Raw genomic sequence first — 13,718 nt, forward strand, 5'->3', positions numbered from 1 at the left:
AATATAAGGTAGAACATAATTATGATAATCATGAACTAAATTAGTTATAATTAAGGTATTTACTGACTTATAGCTTAGACTCTCATTTATGTGCAAGGGTGCAAATTCTAGGGATAAAATCTGAAGCATAATCTGTTTCTCACACCCAAATTAACTTCCTCTTCACCACCATAAATACAATGACTTCTTTTTTAAACCTTATCTTCATACTTAAGAGTAAATAAATTACATAGTTTGGTCTTATGTTGATCATCAGATTTATTTAACCATTTGAGTCCAAGTTTTCTGTTACGTGTTTATTAAACCACATTTCTAGTCATCCTCTGTATGATGTCCACTGATAATGAGTCTTAAAAATATATTTTAAAGGAAAGAGTATATATTCAGAATGTTGTTTATAAAGATCAGCATTAACAAATCCTCTTCATTCAAGTTACTCCTCTCCTACAGGAGAATCCATCCTGCTGTCTTTGAATCCTAGCTGGGCCAGTGACTTCCTTTGACCAATAGAATGTAGTGAATATGACAACATGCCATTTGTAGGTCTAAGCCTCAAGAGCCTGGCAGGGTTGAGAGAAACTACAGAGAGACAGAAACAGGGAGACAAAGAGAAACTTCTCTAGCACCACCACTGAAACATCAGAAATGTGGCTGAAGTCATCGTGGAACTCAAGGGAGCCACACAGCCAGCACCATGTAGAGGAGAGGCAGACCATTTCCGCTGAGCCTGCACGGATTGCAGAATTGTGGACAAATACTATAAATTACTATTTTTGTTTTAAGCCAGTAAGTTGGAGATGATCTGTTATGGAAAGAGAGATAATTGTTATGATACTGTTAACAAGATAGTGATTACTTTTTCACATTGAATCAAGACCCCAAGATAACCAAAATAGCTAGCATGTATGAGAAGCTCTATGTACATTGTCTCATTAACTTCTTGAAACAGTATTTGGTCACACCCTTAAATATATGATGAGGAAACTCAAGCACAGTGTCATTAAATAGCTGTTTTCACACAGTTAACCCTAGTAAAGATATGTTAGTGTATCTGTTGAAGTAACCCCAATACTGTGCCTTGACTCCCAAGGCTCTCTATAAACTGACTTCTCTCACCCTGGATCATGGCAGCCTTATTTACATTTCAGGGTTTTGTTTTTGGTATTTTGTTGTTTTTATGTTTGTTGTTCTCTTTGCTCAGAACACCCTTCCTCTAAATTTGCATGTGCCCAAATGCTTTTCAGCTTTCAGGATTCAATTCAAAGTCAGTTCAGTTCAGTTAGTCAGTTCAGTCGCTCAGTCGTGACCGACTCTTTGCGACCCCATGAATCACAGCACGCCAGGCCTCCCTGTCCATCACCAACTCCCGGAGTTTACCCAAACTCATGTCCATCGAGTTGGTGATGCCATCCAGCCATCTCATTCTCGGTCGTCCCCTTCTCCTCCTGCCCCCAATCCTTCCCAGCATCAGAGTCTTTTCCAGTGAGTCAACTCTTCGCATGAGGTGGCCAAAATATTGGAGTTTCAGCTTTAGCATCAGTCCTTCCAATGAACACCCAGGGTTGATCTCCTTTAGAATGGACTGGTTGGATCTCCTTGCAGTCCAAGGGACTCTCAAGAGTCTTCTCCAGCACCACAGTTCAAATTCAAAGTAACCGATTTCAAATAAATACTCTCTCCAAAATGTACCCAGTTATCTCTGTCATATGTCTCAACTTTGCTTCCTTTATAAATTAATAACTTAAAGATATTTTTAAAATATTTATTCTTATGCCCCCAAGGATCTTGTCTTGTTTGCCCTACCCTGGGAATGTTATCTATCATAAGGTGAAGTCGCTCAGTCGTATTTGACTCTTTGTGACCCCAGGAACTGTAGCCTGCCAGGCTCCTCCATCCATGGGATTCTCCAGACAAGAATACTAGACTGGGTTGCCATTTCCTTCTCCAGGGAATCTTCCCAACCCAGGGATTGAACCTGGGTTCGATTGCAGGCTGACTCTTTACCATCTGAGCTAGCAGGGACTCCTGGTATCTATCATAAGCATTGAATAGTTATTTGTGATTGCACAGGGTTTTTGAAAAATAACAGTGTACCAAAATATACTTTGAAAGTGCAAGTGAAAATGTTAGTTGCTCAGTCATGTCCAACTCTGCAAGTCCCTGGACTGTAGCCTGCCAGGCTCCTCTGTCTGTGGAATTCTCCAGGCGAGAATACTGTAGTGGGTAGCCATTCCCTTCTCCAAGGGAACTTCCCAACCCAGGAATCAAATCTGTGTTTGCTGCATTGCATGCAAATCTTTGATGGTTTGAGCCATACATTTGTTGGTTGCTGTAAATTTTTCCCTCGAAACAGTTTGAAGATCCAATCTTCATGCATAGAAAATTATTTTGTATAGTAAACTGATAAAGCCAGAGACAACTAGCTTAAAGGCTTCAGCTGATGCAGAACCTATTCAGTTGCCCCAAATGACTGACGTGACCAACATTTTGTCTCACTTGTTACTTATTTCTTGTCTCAGGGTACAAATTCAGAAGCTCTAAAACTAGTCACAGAACTGGAAAAAGGTCAGTCTTCATTCCAGTCCCAAAGAAAGGCAATGCCAAAGAATGCTCAAACTACCACACAATTGCACTCATCTCACACGCTAGTAAAGTCATGCTCAAAATTCTCCAAGCCAGGCTTCAGCAATATGTGAACCGTGAACTTCCAGATGTTCAAGCAGGTTTTAGAAAAGCCAGAGGCGCCAGCGATCAAATTGCCAACATCCGCTGGATCATGGAAAAAGCAAGAGAGTTCCAGAAAAACATCTATTTCTGCTTCATTGACTATGCCAAAGCCTTTGACTGTGTGGATCACAATAAACTGTGGAAAATTCTGAAAGAGTTGGGAATACCAGACCACCTGACCTGCCTCTTGAGAAACCTGTATGCAGGTCAGGAAGCAACAGTTAGAACTGGACGTGGAACAACAGACTGGTTCCAAATAGGAAAAGGACTACGTCAAGGCTGTATATTGTCACCTTGCTCATTTAACTTCTATGCAGTGTACATCATAAGGAACGCTGGGCTGTAAGAAGCACAAGCTGGAATCAAGATTGCTGGGAGAAATATCAATAACCTCAGATATGCAGATGACACTACCCTATGGCAAAAAGTGTAGAGGAACTCAAAAGCCTCTTGATGAAAGTGAAAGAGGAGAGTGAAAAGGTTGGCTTGAAGCTCAACATTCAGAAAACAAAGATCATGGCATCTGGTCCCATCACTTCATGGGAAATAGATGGAAAAACAGTGGAAACAATGTCAGACTTTATTTTTTAGGCTCCAAAATCACTGCGGATGCTGATTGCAGCCATGAAATTAAAAGACGCTTACTCCTTGGAAGGAAAGTTATGACCAACCTAGATAGTATATTAAAAAGCAGAGACATTACTTTGCCAACCAAGGTCCGTCTAGTCAAGGCTATGGTTTTTCCTGTGGCCATGTATGAATGTGAGAGTTGGACTGTGAAGAAAGCTGATCGCTGAAGAATTGATGCTTTTGAACTGTGGTGCTGGAGAAGACTCTTAAGAGTCCCTTGGACTGCAAGGAGATCCAACCAGTCCATTCTAAGGGAGATCAATCCTGGGTGCTCATTGGAAGGGCTGATGCTAAAGCTGAAAGTTCAATACTTTGGCCACCTCATGCGACGAGCTGACTCACTGGAAAATAATCTGATGCTGGGAAGGATTGGGGGCAGGATGAGAAGAGGACGACAGAGAATGAGATGGCTGGATGGTATCACCGACTCTATGGACTTAAGTTTGAGTGAACTCCGGGAGTTGGTGATGGACAGGGAGGCCTGGCGTGCTGTGATTCATGGGGTCGCAAAGAGTCGGGCAGGACTGAGCGACTGAACTGAACTGAACTGAACTGAAAACTAACTCAATATGTCCCTAAGGAAAAACACTTCACAAATATATACTGAAGAATGCTAACTTGTATCAGATGATGTATATTTTCTTGGATTGAGCTTTCTTGTCCTTTACTTCATCTGCATAAATACCGAAGAATTAAGACTCAAAGTACTGGTTGGAGAACTATGGATTTGAAAAGTGTGATAATAATTTATGTCCTGTGATTTGTTTTCAAATTGTATCATTTTCTACTAATGCAGTCTAGCAGTTAGTCTAAATCAAATAAAGGTGGCTCCATTGTTAGCTGAAAAGAACATCAATATAGTCAGTCTGCCAAGATAACTTTATTGAAAGTGCTTTCTTTATGCAAAATAACTGATGGGAAATACATAGCAGTGCAGACTGGATAAACAGAGACTAAATCTTCTGATGTAAAAGGCGAATTGTAGGCACTTCCAGCATTGCAGCATCAGGCGAATCAACATTTTCCTTCATGTTTGAAATTGAGCTTCCCATTTCTTTCCCTGAAAGAACAGAGATACTGCTCACAGTGAAGTGCAGTGGATGTGGGTTAAGCCCAGTATAAATGAATTGGGAAATGATACTTAAGCTTTTTAGGTCTGAGGCTAATAGTATTGCCTTATTTTAAATAAGAACTATCTGTAAAATACTTAGCATAGTAAAAGGCTTAATAAATAACTTCCCTGACTTATACCCCATTGACCTAAACCAAAGATGCTATTCCAAAGACAGCTTTCAGGTGCTTACTTAGCTGCTTTGCAGAATTCACAGAGGTTGTGGTAAGTTTGTCCATCAGTGCCACACACTGGTTTCTGAATCTGGGGACAGGTTTTTCCATTTGTAGCTGTTTTCTCATAATTGTTGCACAAAGCCTGTGATTAAAAAGTTCTTTTTTAATTTCATGAATAATGGCATTGACATCATTACCTCTCTCAAGTGATAACAAAAATATTCTATTTATGCCTATAAATCCATTTAAAAAGTTCTTATCTGATTATTACTAAGCTCTTATTATTGTTATCTCATTAATGAATCCATGTAAAACCAGGATACAAACAAGGACAGTTTAACTCTAGAGCCGATACTCTTAGCCATTATATCGTTCTGACCCTATGGGAACCCACTAATCTAGCCCAGTTGGCCATTAATAACCTGTGAAAACCTTTTGCTTTTTTTCCCCAGCGCTATACTACTCTTTCCTCCTGGAATAAATTTTCTCTTTTATGTCATTCTTTAATGATATGAAATAACCCCTCTCAAATACCATCTCATACTCTGAAATTTTCCTGATAATCCTCAGGTGAAAAAAGATTGCATCTATTTCCAAATGCCTACAAGTTTATTATCTTACATCAACCTTCAGTAGTACACAAGTGTTATTAATATTTTTATTTATATTTGCTTTTGTTTACTTATTTTTGTTTTACTTTGGACTTCTATGGTGGCTCAGACAGTAAAGAATCTGCCTGCAATGCAGGAAAGCCAGGTTCAATGCAAACTCCAAGGAGTAAGGCATAATGAAATATATGTGCATATAATCATAGTTCTATAATTGATTGCTTCATTAGCTATCTCTGTAACTAGCTATCATACAAACAATGCATGTTATAATAGAACCATTAAAAATACAGAGCAGCACAAAAGGGATAGATTTAAATCATGTGTAAAACACTATCCAGAAAGTGGATACTACATTTTTAGGCAAGATACATAGATTGTAAAACCTTATCTCAAAATTCTTGTAGGTGGCTAGTTTTCAGAAAGTAGAAATACTATATATCACATCTGTTATTATCTTGTACCTTCTAACAGTTATTGAATCTTTCACTCATTCATAAATCCATCTCTTCAGCTATCAATCCATTGATTTATCCATTCAACCATCTATCCATTTATTAGGTGAGATTTTTATTGAAGCTGTGCCACATTTAAAGACCTAGGATCTGAACAAGAGAGAAAACACTTCCTCTGGCCTTAAGGAGCTTACTTTCTAAGAGAGAAGGCTGTCTGTGACGGATAGCATGATATGATAAATGTTGAATTTAGTATATCAGTAAAATCCAGTAAAAATATAGATGAGCTCTTAGTAAATCATTCATCGGGATGTTAGAGCAAAATTGATTTTGTTCTTAGGAGATGTCCGTATGAGGGAGGATATGAAGGTCCTTCTAAATGAGAGCATGAGCAAACTTTTCACAATGGTGTGACTGGTAATTATCTTTCAGAATGTAAGAACAGCCTTAACCAAGGCGTATGAGAGGTCTTGGCATGCTAGAAACAACAGGCTGTTTAGTGTGGTCAAAGAATTGGGTCACAGGCTGGTAGAGAATGAATGAGGCTGAACAAGGAGACAGCCAATAGATTGATAAGGGACTTGAAAGCCAGGCTAAAGAATTTGGATAATATCTTCTTGGCATTTGAAAGTCACCTATGACTTTGAAGTAAGACAGTCATGTGAATAAAGTTAAAATATTAGAATTTTTTGGAATTAGCATGGAGGATGTTTGTTGAATGACTTTTTTTTAAAGTTCTAGAGTTGTTTCTCTTTATATCTCTTTATAAATATTTCATTTAAAATATTTACTCTTTAATTAGAAAACTAAAATTGGATAAATGTGACTTAGTTATTAGGATTAAATCATTAATATACAAATTTAATAATAGTTAATTTTTATTTAGTATTTACTCTGCACTGAACAGTCTTATGGGCTGCATATAAATTAACTCATGTAGTATTGAATTGAGTACTTCATTAGCTGAATTTTATAGATAAAGAAACTGAGGTACAGAAAAGTGAAGTAAGTTACCAGTAATCAGACATTTACTGGCTCCAAAATCACTGCAGATGCTGATTGCAGCCAGGGAATTAAAAGACGCTTACTCCTTGGAAGGAAAGTTATGACCAACCTAGATAGAATATTACAAAGCAGAGACATTACTTTGCCAACCAAGGTCCGCCTAGTCAAGGCTATGGTTTTTCCCGTGGTCATGTATGGATGTGAGAGTTGGACTGTGAAGAAAGCTGAGCGCTGAAGAATTGATGCTTTTGAACTGTGGTGCTGGAGAAGACTCTTGAGAGTCCCTTGGACTGCAAGGAGATCCAACCAGTCCATTCTAAGGAGATCAGTCCTGGGTGTTCATTGGAAGGACTGATGCTGAAACTGAAACTCCAATACTTTGGCCACCTCATGCGAAGAGTTGACTCACTGGAAAAGACTCTGATGCTGGGAGGGATTGCGGGCAGGAGGAGAAGGTGACGACAGAGAATGAGATGGCTGGATGGCATCACTGACTCTATGGACATAAGTTTGAGTGAACTCCGGGAGTTGGTGATGGACAGGGAGGCCTGGCGTGCTGTGATCCATGGGGTCGCAAAGAGTTGGACACGACTAAGTGACTGAAATGAACTGAAGGCTGGATTATAAACCTGAAGATTCTTTCTCAAAATGCATATTTCAAAAAGGAAACTCTCACTACATTTTTTAAAATTTTAAGGTATACAACTATTTCTTATGATTATAGACCCTATTATTACAAATTACTGTCTCAGTAGTGTAGATTCTGCGATTACTAGTTGCCAACCAAGCTGCCCGTCCATATGTACACAAAGAGGAGAAAGCAATGGAGAAGAAAATGGCAACCACTCCAGTATTCTTGCCTGGAGAATCCCATGGATGGAGGAACCTGGCAGGCTACAGTCCGTGGGGTCGGAAAGAGTCGTACATGACTGAGCGACTAACACACACACCAAGATACCAAAGGATTTAGTATCTGTGAGTCTGGCAAGTACTATCTCTATATACCTAAGTGTGTTTATTAAAATATAGAGCTGTGATTCTCCAATTTTAATGTTAGGGGCTTCTTAAAATGTAAATTCCTAGGCCTCAGCATCCCTCCCTAGACATCCTGGTTCAATTAGAAGATCTAATATGTATGTATAGGAAACAGGAATGCATTTTATGAAGCATTCGTAGAGACTTTTGTGAACAAGGTACTCAGATTTAGAATAACCATATGTTTTGAGTTGGCTGAATAGTCTGTTTATGTCTTCTCTATAAAACTATGTAAATACTACTTTTACTCTCAAAATTATCCTTATTTAAAAAATAAATGATATTCATCCCATATTTTTATAAGCAATGTATGGTTTTAGAGGCTTTAACTGTATACATACTATTTCTTTGGAAATGTGACATCTGGCTCATCTAAAGAAAATGGGAGGTAATTTTTAAGTGCTTTTCTACTGTTAAGGAGAAGGCATCTGCACTAATAATGACCTTTTTTTCTAAATAAAGATATCATGCTGTCATCCCACCTTCTCACCAGAGCAACCAAATGAACTCAGAAGACCTTAATGAAATGACCACAGTACTTCCCAACTCAAAATCACCTTTGTTGTAAGACAACCTCTTGTCGTGATACTAGAAGGCCCATGAGAGTGAGAAATACATACCTGGGAGCCTCCTTGGCTCACAGCCTCTGCAAGGAGAGAACAAACAATGAGAAGTCACAAGATAGGCAGATTCCAGAATCAGAATCTTAGAGTTAAAATGATCCTCAGAGACCTTCTAATATTATAACTGCCTTATTTAGGATGAAGAACTAAGGCCCAGAGAAGGGCAGAAAGGTTTTTCAGGACACACAACTTGTTAGCTACACAGCTGAACTAGAGGCCAGGTTACAAACGACCAGTACGAAGCTCTTTTCACTACATTTGCTATTTATGATCTGTGTGGCTTTTATTAATTATATATACTTCTTTAATGTTTACCTTAAAACCAGGCTTTACCTTTAGAAAGGAAGGCAAGAATATATGTCAAAGTGGCATAGATTTAACCAGAAAGAAGTTGAAAATTCCAAAATCTAGAAACCGTTAGATTAAAGGATAATCAAGACAGTTGGCCAACAAAGAGCTAATATAACAGTAAAATACAAAATAATTTGGAAAGCATTGAAAAAAATCATATAATTTACCCCTATTTCCACAGTGTCTACCATGAACTAAGGGATTTCTATATTTCAAGCACTGTATTAAATCTTACATATATTAGTTCTGTTTTAAATCTAAGGAAATTGAAACATGGGGCAAATAACTCATCTGAGGGCATGTACCTTGTTAATGACAGAGCCAGAAAGCAAGCCCAGGTCTTAGATTCTAAAAACAATGTAGATAACCATAAGCTTTTATTGAAACAATTCTTAGAGCACTTAAGTATCACAACTCTATTTTCATATGATGAACAGTAGCCAGAGAAAAGAAGTAGGTTGCTCAATATTAAAGAAAAAGATAGTAGCACAATGAAGATTAGAGGCCAAAGATTAAAATCCTGCTCTTGGGCTCTTCCACTCGTTCTCTGTCTCTTTTCTTTGCTTACCCAGAGGCTAATTAAGAATGCCTCAGTATTCAGTAAAATGGAAGCATCTCAGGAACATTTCAGTAGTTGAAGCTCTTTAGATAAGAATTTCTTTCCACATATGATAATATACATGTTTCAATGCCATTCTCCCAAATCACCCCACCCTCACCCTCTCCCACAGAGTCCAAAAGACTGTTCTATACACCTGTGTGTCTTTTGCTGTCTCGTATACAGAGTTATCGTTATCACCTTTCTAAATTCCATACATATGCATTAGTATACTGTATTGGTGTTTTTCTTTCTGGCTTACTTCACTCTGTGTAAGAGGCTCCAGTTTCATCCACCTCATTAGAACTGATTCGAATGTATTCTTTTTAATTGCTGAGTAGTACTCCATTGTGTAAACGTACCACAGCTTTCTTATGCTTCCTTCATGAGGATTCAGTATGGCTGTGGTGCTGTTGTCCCTCTGATAGGAACTCTAACTCTGTGTAAAGCCCCAAAGTTCTGTTACTTATTTTTATTTTATATTGTACTATATTTCATTTACAGTGTTGTGTTTGTTTCAGGTGTATAACAAAGTGATACAGTCATATATATATATATATATATATATATATATGAATTAACAAAAGCAGTTCCTGTCTTTTGATGGGGTGCTCATGGTTTATAACATAAATGGCATTACTTTGAGAGAGGGATAACTTAGGTATGGCATTGGGTTTTTTTTTTTCTTTTTGCAGCCTGAGGCAATTGTAAAATAACTTAATGTAGCTTTTTACAACTGTGTATTCTATAGTATTTTTTCTTTTGGTGAAATTTTAACTATTAATGTTTTTGGCATTGTGCTTTGTACCATTTATTAAATAAAAATTAAAAAAAAATAATTTCTTGAAGGTGACTTTATGTGAGAATTTCTAGTATAATTTCAATATAAGTTGTTTTATTGAAGAATGAAACAACTTATTTATAATCTTATGCTCTTAATTATGATTTGCTAATTTGCAACTGGCCTGGAACTTCTATTTTTTTTCCCCCTTGACCTCACTGCTTGGCTTGTGGGATATTAGTTCCCTGACCCGGGATTGCACCCAGGCCCTTGGCAGTGAGAGTACAGAACCCTTACCACTGGCCTTCCAGGGAATTCCTGGCCTGGAACTTTTAGATTAGGCATTTGAGGTGCATTTGGTCTAGGATAGGCTATCTCATCTTATGAATTATAGCATTGTTTTTGCAAGTAGATGGCACTATCTCTTACATAGTATTATAGTGATAATTCAAATTGCTAATTTTGTAAGTTTCCTCTAAATTAATAGTATTATGGGTGGTCACTATCATTAACTATCCTTATCACCATCGTCATCATCATAAACAATGATGTCACATCATGACTTCTAACATTAACAAGAATTCCATTTTATGTGTGTGTATATATATATATAGTGATAATTCAAATTGCTAATTTTGTAAGTTTCCTCTAAATTAATAGTATTATGGGTGGTCACCATCATTAACCATCCTTATCACCATCATCATCATCATAAACAATGACGTCACATCATGACTGCTAACATTGACCAGAATTCCATTTTATGTGTATATATATATATATATAGTACTCACCTGCCAAGATGAACAAATAGGCCACACTGATCAGAAGCAGAAGGGTGCCTGAAGACTTCATGATCAATGAATCTGCCAAGTCTGCAGGGAACGTGTTAACAAGAGTTCACCACTGTGGATGTTCTACAGGCTGTATTTATAAGTAGATCCACATGCACGCTTCTGAGTACCTACACATTTGGCAGCCAGCCAGATTCTCCACCCTGATCGTATAGCCTGTGTCGCCAGTGATTAGCAACATCAGAAACCAAAGAATCTTCTTCCTACCTTTCTCGGGCAGGAACCGTGGTCTGGGGTGCTTAGGCGGAGTGAAATGAGCTGTGTGAATTACACCCAGGGTTTGCTCTCATTAGCGTCCAGTAATAGTTGTGATCAAGTCATTTTCTAGCAATTTGCATATTTGAACCTGCTCGCAGCACAGCCTTGGGACAAGAAAGCTTCCATCAGGAAGTAATGTAACCTGTGCAATTTGTGCACAATATTAATAACGCTTGGTGTCACAACTACTAGGAAAATAAAAATGCTAATGTGAGGGATTTTAAGGTTGAGGAATTTATTGGACTAAGAGAGCATACTCCTAATGGTCATTGAATTAAAAACCCTTGATATTCCCTATGAATGTGAATTAGGGGCTATTTTCTTCAACCCCTTGCTTTTAGGCAAAACATACATGATGATTCTTACTTAACATTTTTATTTGAACAAGTATTTCACAGATGGATTTTAGTGATTGGGCATAAATATCATTCACACTTCTCTTGCTTCTCTCAGATACACCAAGTACTCTTCACCTTATGGCTCCTGCTCGTATTACTCATTGTTCCCTCCAAATGGTAGACTCCTCGCCAAGAACCTTAAATAGCGAGTTTCTTTCTTTCATTTTTTGTTTTTAAGAAATATCAGTTCAAATACTGCCTGCTCAGTGTAGATTTCCCTGTCAATTCAAAATATCTCCACCCCAGAGTGCTTTATTGATTTCATAATGCTTTTCAACATCTAAAATTATCTTTCTTACATAATTATTTACTTGTATATTTCCCAGCTGCCAAATATATACAATCATATAGACAAATACACACACACACGAGGACATAAACTCATGGATCTTTTTTCACTCTAGTGTCTTCACACATAGAACAATGGCTTGCACACAGAAGCATATAAACATCTTTCTGATTTTACAAGTGCTAATTAATAAAAATTGCTTCCTTCACTCTAACATAACAATTGAACACCAATTATTGCAAGTATTACTAAATGCTGAAAATGAAGTGACAACAAAGACAGATTCATACAGCTACATTCATCATTCTTTTCTCAAACACTTGCTGGGTGAAACCTACTGGTTCCAGGAACTTTGATCCTAGATATTTAAAGATGAGTAATAGAAGTTCACAACCAAAACAAGAAGAAAGCAACCTGACTAAAGTTACAGACAAATATGAGGGGAGCTCAGAAGAGCGCACATTCCTCTGAGTAGGGTGAAGAAGGCATGGCAGAGAGGAGGTGGTCATGACCAGGCTTCCTAGAGTTATTAGAAAATCAGAGACACATAAAATGATAGCCATTATTTCAAGGATAAGAACTCATATGGAAAAAAAAAAACAAGAGCTAAGGTATATGTTTAGAAATGAGAGCAATGGTTAGACTTAATGCAGGCCTTAAGATAACAGATTTCACAGACTATGCTAAGGATTGTCATATTTCTTGGAGTCTTTTAAGATCTCTGGATCTGTGAGCTTCTTGTGTCATCAGATTTTGAAGTTATATAACTATTTATTCAAATACACATTTTTATTCCCTCATCACCCTTCTCCCAAGCTTCATGAAGATGTCCCCCAACTCATTAGTCCTCTCTTAGTACTTCATTTTGTTTTGTTTTTTTCTCTGTATTTTGTTTTTGTTCATTTTCAGTTCTATATCCATTGTGGAAACAATGGAAGCAGTGAGAGACATTATTTTTGGGGGCTCCAAAATCACTGCAGATGGTGAGTGCAGCCATGAAATTAAGATGTTTACTCCTTGGAAGAAAAGATATGATCAACCTAGACAGCATATTAAAAAGCAGAGACATTACTTTGCCAAAAAAGTTCTGTCTAGTCAAGGCTATGGTTTTTCCCATGGCCGTGTATGGATGTGAGAGTTGGACTGTGAAGAAAGCTGATTGCCGAAGAATTGATGCTTTTGAACTGTGGTGTTGGAGGACTCTTGAGAGTCCCTTGGACTGCGAGGAGATCCAACCAGTCCATTCTAAAGAAGATCAGTCCTGAATATTCATTGGAAGGACTGATGCTGAAGCTGAAACTCCAATACTCTGGCCATCTGATGGGAAGAACTGACTCATTGGAAAAGACCCTGATGCTGGGAAAGATTGAAGGCAGGAGGAGAAAGGGATGATAGAGGATGAAATGGTTGGATGGCATCACTTACTTGGTGGACATGAGTTTGAATAAGCTCCGGGAGTTGATGATGGGCAGGGAGGCCTGGTGTGCTGCAGTCCATGGGGTCACAAAGAGTTGGACATGACTGAGCGACTGAACTGATCAAATTCAGTTTACTAATCTCTTCTTCTGCAGTAGCTAACCTGCTGTTAATATCATATGGTGTTATTTTTCTTCTCAAACATTTCACTTTTTCAGTACACTATTTCTTTATTTCTATATATTTATATATCCAGATACACCTTCCATCTGTTTACTTCACATGCTCTATTTTTCTCCTACCTTCTTGAACATAAGGGATAACTAATTTAATGATCTCATCTATCAATTATATAATTTGTGTCATTGCTGGATCTCTTTATTATGATTGATATTTTTCCAGA

The sequence above is a fragment of the Moschus berezovskii genome, chromosome 8 (genome assembly GCF_049115385.1).
Source record: "Moschus berezovskii isolate FMDL1 chromosome 8, NW_MosBer_1.0, whole genome shotgun sequence".
Taxonomy (NCBI): Eukaryota; Metazoa; Chordata; class Mammalia; order Artiodactyla; family Moschidae; genus Moschus; species Moschus berezovskii.